This window comes from Mesoplodon densirostris, chromosome 2 (genome assembly GCF_025265405.1).
Source record: "Mesoplodon densirostris isolate mMesDen1 chromosome 2, mMesDen1 primary haplotype, whole genome shotgun sequence".
Lineage (NCBI taxonomy): Eukaryota > Metazoa > Chordata > Mammalia > Artiodactyla > Ziphiidae > Mesoplodon > Mesoplodon densirostris.
Genome location: NC_082662.1, coordinates 82822582 through 82839813, shown reverse-complemented (window position 1 = coordinate 82839813; position 17232 = coordinate 82822582). Strand labels below are relative to the sequence as shown.

The 17232-nt window shown below is 40.2% G+C and overlaps 1 protein-coding gene across 6 annotated transcripts in view; it reads left to right on the top strand.

Annotated features, from left to right (window-relative positions):
* Positions 1-17232, top strand: part of TGFBR3 (transforming growth factor beta receptor 3) — a 200072-nt gene that overhangs the window by 106672 nt on the left and 76168 nt on the right. The window lies entirely within an intron of this gene.

The window sequence follows — 17232 nt, the reverse complement described above, 5'->3', positions numbered from 1 at the left end:
AAAGAAGAAAAATCTTCTATTTTAATCTCTTGCATTCACTTTGGCAGGTTCAACTAAACTTTTGTCAATCTTTCCTTTTAATTGAGTACACAAATCATTTAGTGTGACCTGGCATTTGTGAGTTGATGACTCAGTCACATCAGCCCATTCTTTTTCATCAGCTACGTCTATTCCTAGGGATCTGCCTTGAAGACTGTTACTGACTCCACCAGTTGCTCAAAGAACGTTAGGCTTTGGTTTAGCCCCTTCATTTATGGGGAAACTGAATCCCAAAGTAGGATTCCAAAAGTTCTTAGGCAGCACTTTTTTTCCTTAAATGAGTGATATGTCCAGAATCTTACACTAGGAAGAAGACAAGTTTGGGAAGCACCAGTGTTTGTGGTTTATAATGAAAGTTACTTTTCTCTGTTTCTCAGGCAAGGGTAATTAACTTCCCCCCAAGGGCAGACGATAAATCGTCTTCTGTAAATCAGACAATCTCATCTTCATTCCAAAATTGCTTACCAACCGTTTACTTGCTTTCTCTTGTGAAAAGAATACTGTATGAGAGATTATGACCCAAATTTGTTTCAGGTGTGTACTGGAAATATTGGAAATTTATTGTTAGGTCTTGCCAGGATTTAGGAGGGCATCTCAGGAAGACATTCCAAGGGTGGAGAATGGAGACTTGTTTTCACTTTAGGGGTAGTAAAGTAGAGGGAGCAAATGAGCTGGTTCATTTCTTAGACAGTAGAGAACTAAGGGTGAGATTTAAAGATTTTTGCATAGAATATTATAATCAGGACTGAATTACCAGGCCCGTGAGTTATTCCTTGTAAAAATGCTCAAGGCTAGTAACTCATAGTAGTTGCCTGGTTTATTCATTTTTTGTGGTTAAAACATATCCCAAACTCAACAAGTGTTTATTGAGGGCCTGTGAGCTGCGGACAAAGCCAGGGAACAAACTCCTCAGGTCTGGGAGACTTGGGGTTGAGGATTAAGATTTAATTTTCTCCTCTTGCGAGATACTCCTTGGTGATTCCTTAATAATGATACCGTATAAGACTTGGAATGGGATCCTATACAAAATGGGATTTAAAAAAATTTCTATTACTGACATATATTCTGTTGGGCAAAAAAAGTGAAGTGATTGAAGGGGATTTAATAAATTAATGTACTAATGTGATTATCTAAGTCATACTTGATATGCCAGAAGTTGACGTACCCATTATTTATCAGGAGGCAAGCCATGGTCACATCTCAGTGAATTATATTACATGCTATTCTTTCAATTGCCTTCACTGATTAGTTAAGCTTGGGTTTCACGGCCCATTGAGATCTGGCCCCAGTCTACCTTTCCAACCTTATTTCTCTATATTCTTTTGTATATTTCCTCAGCTCTATCTGAATTAAATGTTCCCCAGACCTACCCACACTGCCTTCCCTGTCTTGACATTTCTCTTGAGGCTCTCCCTGCCCTCCTTCCTGCCCTCTCCCCTTAGTTCTGCCTGTTCTGCCCTGTTCACTCTCAGGGCCTAGCAACAGCGCCCCCTTTCTGCTCCCCATCTGAGCATCTTGCTCAAACCCCAGAACTTGTGCAAGTGGACCTCCTCTTCACGATAGATTCGGGAAGCAGCACTATACGTAGGATGCATCTAGAGAAGAGGAATGTGATGTGTGTGTACGCATCACATTGTTCTAATCAAATTTCTAAATGTTCTATTCAGGGTAATTCGAGTTACAGATTTCTCCCTACCAATAAATTTTTTTTTTATTAATGCATTGTGTACTACCAATATAATTGAGGTTCTGAGAATTTCTTCCATAAATTATTGCTAATGGGAATAATGGTATATTTTTCTTACCTAACTTTTGAGGATGCTGTAAGGCTACACAGGTGTATCACTTTGAGTTCCTTAATATAAAAGTGTTCTGTATATTAAAGCTATCATAAACATAGTTAATAATTAACTTTAATCATGTTAATAAAAATTGAAGGCTTTTATAAATCCATGAAGAAATACTCTGTAGTTGCTGCTTCTATGTGGTACAGATATAATATACTATATTCTTATTCTTATATAGTTTCTTATTTGCTATTTAAATTACAGCATAGATTGATGGTAGTAGATCAGAGACCCTAGAACAGGTCATTTTCTCCCTTAGTGTTAAATAAGGTTTAGATAATTTTTCCTTAAATTTATAGGAATTAGTCCAGGTAAGGTCAGTATGGAATAAAGTCTGTTTAAGATTTTATCAGAAAAATCACCTTCTCTCTTTCTCTCTCTCTCTCTCTCTCTCTCTCTCTCTCTCTCTCTCTCTCTTTTTAAATCCAGGGTTGAGATCAACAGCTGTTCTAGCATGGGCAGGGTAACTTGATATAATGGCATACATTTTTACCCTGGTCTGCTCTTAGAGCAAATTTGAAATGGTTGTTTTGGAAAATGTGCTATGAATTTATCTCTAGACCTTCGCACCAGAGCAGTTAGTTCAGCCTAGCAAAACCTTGGCACTTGATGTGCATCTTTCATAACAGAACTTTGATGCTGTGACTTGATGCCTTGAAATCAGCACAACAAAATGGTGCTCGAAGAGCAGTGTTTACTTTGATCATTTTTCAACTTCTGTGCCCCAGCCTTTCACGGAGTACAAATTGCTTTACCAGAGTTATGGGGCTGAAGCCCACGAACTGTTTTTGTAGTCTGGTTGCTGTGGTGATTCTTAGTCTTCCATGAAACTCCATCTCCAGGGAAACAGAAACCTTTGCAGCTGTCTCAACCTTTTTGGTATTGTATCCGGTGGAGGTCTTCACCAAGCTCCGTAGCAAGCCTGAGAGTGGTTGATTTGTGTCAGCGTAAACAAATATGTGGAAACAGGACATCTCATTCAGTACATGTTGTATTTCAAAACAAATAGCTCCCCTATCCTTCTCCCAAATCATATGGGGACTTTGAAGTATCTCCAAGTCCGGCTGAAGCCAGAGTTTAGTGAGCCATCGAGATGTTGTTGGTCACGATAATGATACGAGTAAGAGCTTTGGGAGAATGACTGATGAAGTTTGTAGAGTTGCCAGGTGGGGAAGAAAGTGGTGGCAAAGGAGAAGCTCAATGGGGCTTGTGTGTGCCCAGACAGGAGAATCTGGTTCAGGAAGAGAGGTGGGCTGAGTCTAAGGATGCCAGCAGTTTGATGGTTAGGCAACAGTGAGAAAAAATGTTTTGACTTTAAACTTCAGTGGAGAGCAATAAAGACAAAACCTTCCTTCCATAGGAACCAAGGGAATGGAGAAAAATTGCCATGGTTTTAGAGGGTAGAAGTAATAATAGTGAACACTTAAAGAGCACTTACTGGCAGTTCCCTGGTGGCGGCGTGGTTAAGAATCCGCCTGCCAATGCAGGGGACACGGGTTCGAGCCCTGGTCCAGGAAGATCCCACATCCCGCGGAGCAACTAAGTCTGTGCGCCCCAACTACTGAGCCTGTGTTCTGGAGCCCACAAGCCACAACTACTGAGCCCGCGCACCTAGAGCCCGTGCTCCGCAGCAAGAGAAGCCACCACAATGAGAAGCCTGTGCGCCGCAACTAGAGAAAGCCCACAGCAATAATGACCCAACGCAGCCAAAAATAAGTAAATAAATAATAGATTAAAAAAAAAGAAAGAGCATTTACTGTATGTGCCAGTCACTGTTCTAAGTGTTTTACGCATATGGCATGTTTAATCCTTTGACATTTGATGGAATAAGCACAAGTATTATCCCCATGTTAGAATGGATGAAACTGATGCCCGTAGAGTCTTAACATGCTCAAGGCCCTAAGGCTGGTAAGTGGAGAGCTGAGAGTCCAACTGGCTCTGACCAGTAGGTCAGAGCTCTTAACCAGTAGGTCAAACTGTCTGTAATTTAGGAAAGAAGGCAGAATGACCCAAAGGATTGGATTACAGGAGACACTGGCCAACTTGGAAGAAAATGTAGATCTTGGAAGAAATTAAATTATGCTCTAAAATGTGTTTATTGATTCATTCGTTCATTCATTTATCATTAAATATTATGTAGTGCCTTCTAAGTGCCAGGTGTTAGACTAGGCTCTCAGATGATAAGAAGACAAGTCCCACTCCCTCCCCTCAGATAATGTTCATGTTAATTTAATACAAGGCAGCAGTTGCTAGATGCTATAAGAAGGTCAACTGGACATAGGTCAGGAGCATCCACTGGGAAGAGCTTCCTTCTGCCTTCTAGGGCACTGATGACTCGAAGCCTTCTTAAAGAGTGTGGTATTTTTCTGTGAGGTGAATAAAATTGATCCCAGGTGAAAATATGAAACTGTAGTTAAATTCAGTATGTTAGTACATACCTTTACCTCTTTCTAAACAGAATTGAGAGGTCTCATTTGATGAGTTTACATATAGTTGCATATAGTTTGCGCTTGAGGATTTCCAAACCACAGAAGAGCAGGATGTCCAATTTGTAAAGAGCACTGGCAGGAGTGGGTTCCAGGGTAACAATGGAGAGCACTTTACAAGAAGGAAAGGGTTTGAGAAAGCCTGGGAGATCCATCTTTATAGGAAGAAGTTCCCATGATGCCTCAGGTGATGACTGTGCATGAAGTTCCTGAGATATGTTGAGGGCCTGTCTGTAACTAATACATGATTTTTAACTATGGGGCAAGCATGTTGCTAGTGCTTTACAAGTATTAACTTATTTATTCCTCGTAATAACTCTAAAAAGTAGGTACTATTCTGTTTTTTAGGTGAAGAAATAGCACGGAGAGGTCAAGCAATTTGCCCAAGGTCATACAGCTAAGGAATTAACGGAGCTGGAATTGAACACAGGGAGTTTGGTGCAAGTGTCAATGCTCTCAATCATTATGCATTGCTGATTAGTCATATTTTACTTTATGGGTCTCATTTTAAGCCATAAAGGTAGTCTGTTAGATGCAAGGGCATTCTTAAGTTTAGCTTGAGGCTAATGTCAGACACCCCTCCCCATGAAACTTCTGGTCATCCACTGTTCTAAAAGGGAGGATAACCTACTTTGCACATCATGCTTTATTTCTCAGGGCTGACTGGGAACCTTCCATAGTAAGTGGATAATTAATAGAAAAAAGAAACAAAAATCGTAGAGTTTAGCTACTCGTTAACTCGGTTGAAAAGTTTGTTTGCTTAAGAATGTGGAATCTGATGGTGACTTTATCAGGTTTCTCTATTTTAAAAACAGTTATTTTAGAATATTATCCCTCAAAAATGGGTCTGAAAAATTTAACTTTTCATCATCTTTCAGAGAATAACATTTCCTCCACACGTTAGAGTTCACAAAGAATTATATTTGTCATAATGTAAATTATTTAACCTTCTCAGCTATCCTATGTGATTGCTCTTAATCTCTTTTAAGGTTAGAGGAGATTTAATTTAATATCTTATGAAGAATAATGGCTTGTTCAAAGCTAGTTCTAATTTTAGAATCTGGGCTTAAAAGCAAGAGAGAACAAGCTCCCACAGACTCAAATATACCAAGACATGGACAGATGTGACCTGAACCTACCAGGAAAGTATTCTGAACTCTTTATGAGATACTAAAGAACTGTCATCACTTCCCTAATAGGTTTGCTTTATCCTAGTATCATTTTCTTTTGAAATAATTACTGTTGAGAAGTACTCTCAAGTATTTTACTGTATAGCTTACTAAATATATGGACTTTAAAAAACAAATTTAGCAAACTTCTATAGAGAGTAAATGAAATAGGAAGTGGGTGAAGTGATTCTGAAAGTCTTTTTTTTTTTTTTGCGGTATGCGGGCCTCTCACTGTTGTGGCCTCTCCCGTTGCGGAGCACAGGCTCCGGACGCGCAGGCTCAGCGGCCACGGCTCACGGGCCTAGCTGCTCCGCGGCATGTGGGATCTTCTCGGACCGGGGCACGAACCCGTGTCCCCTGCATCGGCAGGCGGACTCTCAACCACTGCACCACCAGGGAAGCCCTGAAAGTCTTAAGAATTGTATTCAGTAATGAAGTCATGGAATCCCTAGATTCTAGGATCAGAAGGGGTCTTTGTGGTCATCCAGTTCAGTTTATTTATTTATTTTATTTATTCCTTGTTTTTGAATTTTGCTTCTAAAATATCTCTGGCATGTGCTCATCCAGCCAATCCAAGCCATTCAGAAAATTGGGAAGGATTGGAAGAAACAAGAAAATTGATCACGTTGACAGATTTTTGCCTGTTTCTTTCAGAGAAGTTTAGGTCTGATTTGCCCTGCTTGGGAGCCCTGCCCAGCCAAGCTGCTATTGCCTCTCCCGATCCTTGACATCTTCTCTCCCCACATACCCTGGATATATCTCAGTCTTGGTGTTGTATTCTCACGATCTCTTCACCTGTCTGTCTTCCTCTGGACTGTGGTGAGCACACTGGGGAAAGATAGGCTGCATCTTACTCATGTTTCTGTTGCCAGTAATTGGCATGGTGCCTGGCGCATCATAGGGCTTAATTTATGTTGTTTGAATAAATGAAAAACATGCACAGGAAACATAGTTACTGTCCTAAGCTAGCTTAATGTGTGCCTTAGCTTTGATCACCTTAGATCTGAAAGCCTGAGGATTGATGTGACCCTTCAGACTTCTAAGATACTCTGAGTTCCTTGTACTGTCACATGAAGCTCTTTCTAGATAAGATTTGAAACTCAAGACTTGGTCAGGTTCATCCTGTATAAAAGTTCAAATCACATTTTTTTGGTGTGTGGTAAAAAACATAATATTTACCATTTTAGCCATTTTAAAGCGTACAGTTCAGTGACATTTGTAGATTCACAATGTAGTGCAACCATCACCACTGTTTTGTTCCAGAACATTTTCGTCACTCCAAAAACAAACTCCATACCAAATAGCAGTCAGTCCCAGCCCTGGAAACTACTTTCTGTCTCTGTGGATTTGCCTGCTCTGGACATTTCATATACATGTAATCATACAACATGTGGCATTTTGTGTCTGGCTTTTTTCACTTCACATAATGTTTTCAAGGTTCACCTATGTTGTAGTATGTGTCAGTGCTGTACTCTTTTTATGGTTGAATAATATTCCATTGTATGGATATACCACATTTTGCTTATTTCAGATCATATTTTTATAGAGAGATTTGTCATTGTGAGTCAGATTTCTTATTTCTGGCCAAATATCATGAATGGCAGAGAATCTTCATTATTATCTACAAGATTCTGGTAATTTTGGAATATTTAAATTTATAATCTAAGCCTGAATTTTGTAATGCAACACCCCCACCCCTTCTGCTTTTCCCATTTTGGCTCAATTTACTGCTTATTAATGGTATTTTCAAAGGACGAGTCAAAGACAGAATGGTAGACTATAGTAGTTTTGCTGCAGTTGAGAAGTAGAAGACTAGTAGCTGTTGACTTAGTAGGCATTTGGGTCTTCCCTGAATTATGAAATAGAGCTTAAGCTTTCTGATTTTGATATCTTTTAGGACCTTCCAGGCTTTGGTCAGGATTAGAACATTTCTTTAGAGATGTATTATGGAAGAGTAGCTTGTACTTTTCTCTATTTGCATGGGAAACTAAGCCTTTGTAGTACTTTCAAACTGTTTAAATACAAGCACTCCAGCTCTGCCTTGCATGTTTAACATACTGAGTAAAATTCGGAGATTATAAGCTTTTTTATAAGTCATTTTACGTATAAAAAAATGAGACTGTATAAAAAGTTAAGACAATTAATATTTACGAATATTAAGGCAGAACCTCATATTTCCTAATGTCAAATAGGGAAAGCAGTTTTAATTATTCACTTAGAAATGGACTGATATCGTTCCCCTTTCCGTTGCTCTGCACATTCACTAATTCCCAGTATTATGACTTGATTCACCAGGGTTTAAATTTGCTGACTATGTGTATGGTGTTGACAGAATTACAGTATCTTCATTATTGGGAAACGAATGACTGTGTATAAGTTATATGACTTGAAAATCAAATGGTTTGTGTTTGAATTTTATTGATTGATTGATTGATTGATTGCCTGCATTGGGTCTTCGTTGCTGTGCGCAGGCTTTCTCTAGTTGTGGCGAGCGGGGGCTACTCTTCGTTGTGGTGTGCAAGCTTCTCATTGCGGTGGCTTCTCTTGTTGCAGAGCACGGGCTCTAGGTGCGCGGGCTTCAGTAGTTGTGGCACGTGGGCTCAGTAGTTGTGGCTTGTGGGCTCTAGAGCACAGGCTCAGGAGTTGTGGTGCACAGGCTTAGTTGCTCCACGGCATGTGGGATCTTCCCGGACCAGGGCTCAAACACATGTCCCCTGCGTTGGCAGGCGGATTCTTAACCACTGTACCACCAGGGGAGTCCTGGTTTGTGTTAGAATTTGCACTTGTTTCATTCTGAGGTGAAATCTATTCCTCGTCCCTGCTATGACACTCAATTCTGATTTACTTGTAAATAAATGTCAAGAGGTTCATTCTTGATCTAAATAGGAATGTTGTTCAGACTTCTTACAACTTAGTCTTGTGCTTCTTTCTTTTTTTTTACTTTTTATTTTCCTTTTTCCTTCAGGTTATTAATTAAGTGCTGAAAGGTTTTTAAGGGTATAATGTAACTATAATGAATTTGTTACCAGGTGTCCACCTCTTTACTGTAGCTTTGTCCCTTTCCAGTTAGAACAAATGTATTGAACTACTTTTAATGCTGTTAAAGTAGGAAATTTAAACCCTTCAGTACTGGCTTTAGGAAGATATGATCCCGTCTTAGACACTTATCAGCTACAGCATGCCAAGTTCTGTATGCATATTTTGGCAACTTTCCCTCTGCTTTCTGTGATCATAGCTCTTACCCTGAAAACTCATTGCAGGGCTTAGGGAGAACTGATTCTGAGGAGGAAAACAGGCAACAGTACTGAACTCTAATGTAAACACTGCAAAATGCATTTGCTCTATTGTGCATTAGGCTGTTCTGACACAGTTCATTGCCTGAATTAAAAGCATTTAAAATTCTATGCCTCTAAGAGATAATAGAACATTTGATCGAAGAAAATAATGCTTTTTCAGGAAAAATGTTCCCAAAACATAGACAGGTAACATGTTCTCCCACCTTTGACCTCTGGCTTATTTGTTCTCCCTTTCTCCAGATAGGCCATGTAATGTTGAAACTATAGTTCCTCTAAAAACATTTCCACTTAAAATTATAGCCTGGCTGGATGAGACCAGAATACTCTTAGGGGACTGGTACTGTGAATTTCAGGAGTTGTTTTTGTTAGAGCTTTCAAAGGAAACCAGACTTCACATTATTCCCAATTCTACTGTGATCAGAACTTAGTTTCCTTAGAGAGTGATTTGGTCTAATCCACATATCAACTGGGAGGCCCTGGAGCTCAAGGAACGATTGGCTCACACCTCTGCTAATTCTGTGGCATGAAGAAATCCAGAGGAGGGTATATTTCTGCAGACTGCCAGAGCCTTAGCATTCTTGTGGCCCTCTCCACTTCCTGGGTTTATAACTCTAGATGTTACATGGCTGAGATACACTTGATTCACTTGGATTTGAAATGCAACCAACACTATCTTGAGTTCCATAGTGCCTTCGTTCATGAGAACAGTAAGCATTATTAGAGCTTTTGTAGAGGAGATAGAGGGGAACTCACATCAAAGCGATTCAGACAACTTTAGCTGCCCTGTAGACATCACTATTCATAAAAATACTTGTTGACCCATCCCTGTGGAGTTTCACTGACCTCTCGGCTTGTGCTGGCCTCCTGTCGTCTTGCTTACAACTCAGTCCCCTTCCGTTCTTCTTTGTCTTTCCCTCTTTTCCAGGAGCAAAATAGTTCCTGCCTCTTACTTCTGTAGAGCAGCTCCCCATCAACCCCTATGCCCTATGGCCAACACCCAAGATTAAGAGTGGGGTGGGAAGGTAGGGAGAAAGGAAGAGTCAGACATTCATTCTGTTCTTATGAATAGAATATGAATATTCTTATGAATGAGAGATGTTCATTCTATTCTTAGCATTGCCACTTTCTAGCCATATACCTTTGGATAAATTATTTATCTCTAAGCACCAATTTCTTCATCTTTAAAATGGGAATAACTAGATAATTATGCAAAGCATCTCGATGAGAGTATCGAGTCTTAATCCAGTAGATGGACCCATGGGTCTGCTTATTGTCTTTCTTTGGGAGATGATGGCTGTCACTACTGTTAGCACCACTATTCCTACTAACAACAACAATTCCAAGTGTAGTGTTTTTGAACATCCATATCTCAGTAATTACTCCTCTCTAGATTTCTCTTTTGTTCTAGAAAGCTAACACTGTGTGCCCATTCAGAATTCCTTACCAGCTAAAGGTTAATGTACTAGCCCAGGGGAATCCAAATGCCATCTTTTGACGCTTAGAGCATCAAATTCAATTTAATCACTACCTGAACACTGGTGCATTTGCTAACTTTAAGATGGTGCATAGGCAGCAATCTTTATTGAGATCCGTAACTACAACTGGCAGATGGAAATGATTAATCCAGTACTCAGATCATGTGGGAATTGGGTTCTTGCTATGCCTACCTTTTAAATTAGCTTCTACTGGTCACTCCATGATTCTCTTTATTACACAGTTCTGTTTACCGTAGTACTGACAAGCAGGCCATCCTGACATCCTATTATTATAGACGTATACATGTCAAAGGACTGGCTCACTAAACAGGTAGCAAAAATAATTTCAAGCCCATTGTAAAAAGTAGACATTGAGAGGAAATAAATTGACACGGTACATATTATATGGAGCTTTGATTATCTGTTAGTGTTTGAAACAATAATAAAGTGTTTGGAATCGATCTGTTTATTAAGTGTGACAAAGGAATATGAAAAAATAAAAGCAAACTTTTCTTTCACATTGGTCAATTTGCCATTATTGAGTTCCTTCAATTTGTCTAGAAGTTCAGTTTCTAACACACTTCATTGCCTGAATGAAAAGCATTTAAAATTCTATGCCTGTAAAAGATAGTAGAATATTTGGTCAAAATTTTATCTTTAGTATCTACCCCTGAGAAGGTAAACATGCTCCAAAGTTTTCTTCACGTTTCACATATTTGTATTTGCATAACTGTAAAAGATAATAAATAAAAACATTCTGTTTTCTTTGTTTGCCTATTGTGATTCCCCTAAATGGCATAGGTGGCGCTCTGCCCTGGCCTATACACACAACAGAGGATGATAATCAGGGCGGTTATTCTCACAAAGCCTGGGCGTGGCCTCAGAATTCTGTCCGACACACGTTCCAGGCAGCCCCTACCATTTGTTTTGGAAGCACGAGTTGGAATCTGTTGGCTTTTCTTAACTGTGTTTTAAAGTTCAAGTAGAACTGGATAGTGAAGTTAATGTTCTCTTTACTAGATGCATCCCCCCATCACTTTATGGCCAGGAAAGTGCAACCATATGACTCTGTAACCATTACTTGAGTCACATTTCATGAATAACTGTTATTGGCGCTTCCTTTTATTCATCTTTCAGAAAACTTGTTGCCTGCTTACTAGGTGTCTAGCCCTGTGCTAGGCCCAAGGATGCAGAAATGAGTGTGACTTAGTTTCTGCCCTTGAAGAATGCCCTGAGGATTTCACAATGTAAGGTGGGGAGTCAATGGCAAACATCTGACCGGATCATTGCCGTGCCATGTGAAGGTAGAAACAGGAGTGTGGTCTGTGGGAGTGGCGCTGGACCCAAGTCTGCCTGCAGGACAGGAAAGATTTCCCTGGAGGCTGCATTTGGAGCTGGACACACATGTCAGTCCAGCGGCTGGCGGGAGGGTGCTGCAGGCTACCGTCCTGAAGGGCTGTGGTGTGTTACTGACACAGACAGTCCCGTTTTCAGATGGCAGATGCTTAATGCTCCAGGACAATGGGAAAGTGCTTGTCGGTGTTCCCAGACTTGCCATTAGCAGCATCTCAGAACATACCCACACCTGGGGTCTCCCCTTCCTCAGCCTCCCTTCCCCATAGTGACTGAGCAGTGGGCTACTCTGGAAGGCAGGGCCAGGGTCCCTGGAATCCCCTTGCAACTCTCCCAGGACTCCTTTAGAGGGTCATGACCTGTAGTTTCAGAAATACTCTTCTGTTTACATGAGCTCTTGTCCCTCAACCCCCAACCCAAATTTAGTTCCGAGTATTTTTCCAGGGCATTCAAAATATAGAGCAGAGAGGGCAGACTTATTTCTGCATTATATTTCAGTCTTTCATTTTAGGGCTTTCCCCCCCTATTTTATGGTTTTATTAGATTATTTTCAGAGGTTCCCAGGGAATCCTGAATCCTGTCCTTGTTGAGGGGAGGAGGAATTAGTTTTGGAATTGACCGGCTTTGTCGCTCTCATCATGTTAAGTGTTTCAAGAAAAAACCGTTGGGCAGGAACTTGATATCATTTGTCATAGCAGTGAAGTCTTTGACCTTAATGCTGCTGAGACCAGGGTGAATGGTCAGCTGACTTCCCGGTTAGCGTAGAGACACTTAGGGGGGCTGAGATTCCTTGAATTTGATGCTAACTGATGTTCTAGAAATTCAGAGAAATGTAAAAATAAAATCATAAGGAAATTTTTTAAAGTTCCGAATCCACCCCTCTAAGAATATTTTAAGGGAATCTTTTTATACCAATTCCCAGATGGCAAAAGACAAGCAGTGGTAAATAAAATGTCAGCTGTAGGGGTTCCTCAGACTGGAATACACTTTAAAACACTGCAAAGCAACTAACTACTGTTCCCCACTCCCAGCAATTGGTTGTGTATTTCAGATGCATCTGGGCCAGATTTGAGTTCCTAAAAGTCCTTTTGCCCAAATGTAAGTGAAATTTGAGTTCTGCTGTGGTTACCCTAGTGTCCTGAAGTAGGTTCATGTCTCACTGTTCGGCTGTGTAAATTATGAGTGCTACGGGACCCAGATTTAGGATGTTTTCAGTTACTGTTGCTAAATGGATGTCTGCTTACCTCTGAAGAGGGCATAGATATGACTATACACACACCAGGGTGGGAGTTTATGGGTCTTGTTTATAGACACAGTGCTGGAGTGCTTCTCTTATCTGTCTTCATGTAAACTGATTATTGGATCATCCATTTCAGAGCAATATTTGGTCTGGTTTTAGAGAACAGGAGTCCCTCTGGTAGTGTTTTGGATGACTTCACCGTTTCATGGGTCCATAGGGGCTCTTACAAGAATCAGAAATGTTGAGCTGGAACTTCACTGACACGTTAGCAAAATTAGACAACTGTTAGACTCTCGTATCAGTTGTTTCGCTCGCTTTTATTTTGCTTGTTTTAACAAACCCCAGGAGTAGGGGATCTAACTAATAAGAAAATTTTGAAGTCACTGTGGTAGAAATATCTTGCATCTCTACCATGAATCCTGGGAAATTCAAAACAATTTTCATATGGCATCTTTCCATCAAGAGAGTAGGGTGTTTTTTTTTTTCTTTTCTTTTCTGTAAGAAAGTACATAATTCATTTAGATAAAGTGATTTACCGAGTTTGCTACAATGTATAGTTTTTGCTTATCAAAGATAATCTTTGGAGAGCTGAGAGTCTTCACCCAAACAAGGGTCCAGAGAAAACTCTCCCTGTTGTTTTCTGGTGATAATGTGGGCAGGGACATGCTTCCTAAATGGAAGATAGGAAGGTTGTCTTTCCACTCAGAGGCTTTATGCACCTGAGAGTTGGCCTTGACTTTCGTTACAACTGTGTTCAGATTCCCCAGAAGAGTACTCAAAAAAGATTTACTTTGAATTTCTTTGTAAAATAGGAGAACTACATTAATTGGATCTAGTACTTTATTGAAGTGCACAGATAGCCTCAGAAGACCTAATATAAATAGATGTCATGGAACAGATTAGACCAATTAGCTTTTCTTTATTTGGGGGAGGGGTCAGCAGTGCATGAGGAACAGTGTCCACATCTGGGATGTGACAGATCACATTTACTTGTATTTTCTCACGACATTAGGAAGACTGAACATTCAGCACTGTTTGAGACAAACATGATCAAAGCTGGAATTCTTGGACAGGACTTTATGGACCACTATATGGTCAAAGTATGGTTTCAAGAAGTCACTGAAACCCCAGAAACTTCATGTGAAAATTTTTTAGTTCTGAGTTATCATCTATTACGTTCTTTCCCTGAGGGGATGATATCTTAAGACTAGAGGTGTAATTTCTAGTTTAATTACAGGGAGTAATTTTGTTTCTGATTCTGTCATTAGAATTTGCCTACTCTTCTATAATGGATTCTTTAACCTGGGTTAATGGTTACTTAACCTGGGGTTTATGGCCCCTGCAATGGATGTATTTCCCTGACATGGTCAGAAAGTTTTATGTGCATATGGGGTTTTTTGGTGTGTTTGGGGTGTGGCGTTCGTAACTTGCCTCAAATTCTCAAGTGCTCTGTGACTCCCAAAGTTTAAGAAAGAAGCCACTAATTTAGAGACTAGTCACTGTTCCCTCATTTGAGATGCAATCCCTTTCGCTCCATTAGCTTCACAGCTATGTGGGTTCAGTTTTGTCCGTGGACTAAATGATGACCCTTATTTTTATGTGTAAATTTGACATAGGGTTGAGAGTCAACTCTTTAAACTGTTGTTTGGATTTCCAAGTTGGAAATTACTGAATACTATTTGTATCACTTCTCCACGGACTATTTCTTTGCTACAGTCTGTCTCACCTCTGGTCTTCAGACCACGATCACTGGACAGTTTACCCAGGGGAAAAAAGCATTAGCAGAACGCTCTTACCTTTGTAACTATAGTCTATCCTGATCTGTAATTGGCTCTAAAGAGGATTTTCTGTATTTTTTCCTTCTTTTTTTTCTTCTTCTTCTCTTCTTTTTTCCCCCCCTCCCCTTCTTCTTTTTTTCAGCCTGAGGGAAATTAGGCACCTTAGCCAGGAATTCTTTAAGAGCTATTACGGGTATGTTCTCCCCACATTTCCCGGAGCTTTTCTACCTTCGTTCTTTTGTTGGTTGTTTTTGGTTGTCCTCTAGTTTCCCTTCAGCAAGATTTATTCAAGTGGAGGAAGGTTGCTGAGGGATTAGGTGAGCAGGTGCTTGGAGGACTCTCTGTTCCTGCCAAATGATCTTTTTAAAAAAGTATTGAGTATTTTTCTTTTAATTTCCCAATCGTCGTGTCAATTCTTCTTTGCCAAATGGTTTTTGGGGCTTTGCCTGGGCCCCATGTGCCAGAGTCGGGGATTCATCTTGGCCAGACACTGCCACATATTGAAGAGGGAGCCGATTCCAGGAAAGCTCAGAGAGCCATGGCTCCTAGAAATCTTTCCTTGATGGTATGAGCCAGGCCTCAACACTTTTGACCATCTGGAAAATTTTGGACTTGAGCACCGATATGTGTCTCATACATATTTTTCTTTTCATTTCTTAAGGTTTTTTAAAAATTCTTGTTCATTTGAGATATATATTTATTACTATTTTATCTGTGAGCTCCAAGAAGAATCATATGCCTGAGGGCTGCAAAGAAAATCATCCAAAAAAGAGTTGATGTGCCCTCTGTGGGTATACATTGCTCTTCTTTGTGCTCAGTAAACAGTTTTGGAATGAATAAATCTGGAAACTTTTCACATACTATAAGTCACAGAGTGTTTCTTTGCAATTTTCAAGTACTCTTGGACAAGTAATGATTTCATCTCTCCTTTCTTCACTCCCCATAGTTTGTGCTTTCTGAAGTGTGCCTCTCTCTGTTTAGTTAATGCTGCAGTATGGATCTCTGCCCCTACTCTGTTTCTACAGCCTCTCCTGTTTATAGTGGCGATCAGTCTGATTATTTCTAGATGTGGACAGCGTCTCCAAAATGCTGTAGATTCTGTACAGTAAAAGAACATGTTAATTTGCTGTAGCTGTACTTGACATCATTGTTCATTAGTACTCTGCTTTTAGTACTATGCTTATGCCAGTATTAAAATGATCCTATGTTTATGCCAGTATTAAAATGGCTCCTAGCTCACGACAGTTGGAGTCTTGCTCATGTGTTTTTTCACTTTTTGGTAAATTAGCTAACTAAATTCCTTTGAGCCTATTAATCAGATCTTAAAAAAACTTTTTAGGTAACATAAATTTATGAATTTGTTGTGATAAATCCATCATTAAAAAATTATCTACTCTATATCAAGCAGAGTATTAAACATAAGACATATCTTTGCCTACTGAGTATTTGCAGTCTATTTTGAAAATTAAGACACATACACTCAGTAGCAAGTGAATGAGATAGTATGATATACCATAGTGCTAATTATTCATAGAATAAAGTACTTTTGTGGCCTTGAGAAGTAGAGACAAACATCCAGTTGGCATTTACTGAGCGCCTATCATGTGCTAAGGCATGGATATAAAAAGTTAAGTTTAGGGCCTCCCTGGTGGCGCAAGTGGTTGAGAGTCCGCCTGCCGATGCAGGGGATACGGGTTCGTGCCCCGGTCTGGGAGGATCCCATATGCCGCGGAGCGGCTGGGCCCGTGAGCCATGGCCGCTGAGCCTGCGCGTCCGGAGCCTGCACGTCCGGAGCCTGTGCTCCGCAACGGGAGAGGCCACAACAGTGAGAGGCCCGCATACCGCAAAAAAAAAAAAAAAAAAAAAAAAAAGTTAAGTTTAGGGCCTTATTATCAGTGACTTGAGAGTACACTGTAGTAAGTGACACTGGTGTCATAAGCAGTCTCTACAATGAAAGGCAGAGATACATTGTGATCAGAGTGAGCCAACAGCCACTGGGAAGATATCAAGTAAAGTAATCCGGCTTTGAATGCTCTACCCCTGATGATTGTATAGATTCAGATCATAGATCTAGACCATTTAATCCTCATAAGGATTATGGCTGAGATGTACGATTATTCCCCGTGTATCACTCAGTCTGTGTCTTTTTAGCTAAAGTCCTTTTTTGTTCTTTCCCTCTCTTATCACTCTACAGTGCTCTTTGGTGAGTTCAGTTTGTTTAAATACGCGATTCTTGGGTTGCCTCACCCCTCTGTACAGAAAGCCAGTGTGAGACATGCTTATATGAAAGCATCTGTTCAGTATTTCTTTATTCATCCTATTGCTTTTATATGTTTGTGTTGACTGACCTTGGGTGATGTGCTCTGGGAGGATGTTGCTGAACCCACTGTTTCCAGATATCCTCACAGGTGCTTTTGGATGATGCTAATGATGACAGTGTAACCTACAGTAGTCCTTGATCTGCTATCAAAACTGGCCACAGTTTTCCTATCCAGACTCATGGTTTTCTTCCCTGTTTTTTCTTTTTTTGGATTGGGACTGTGTACAAT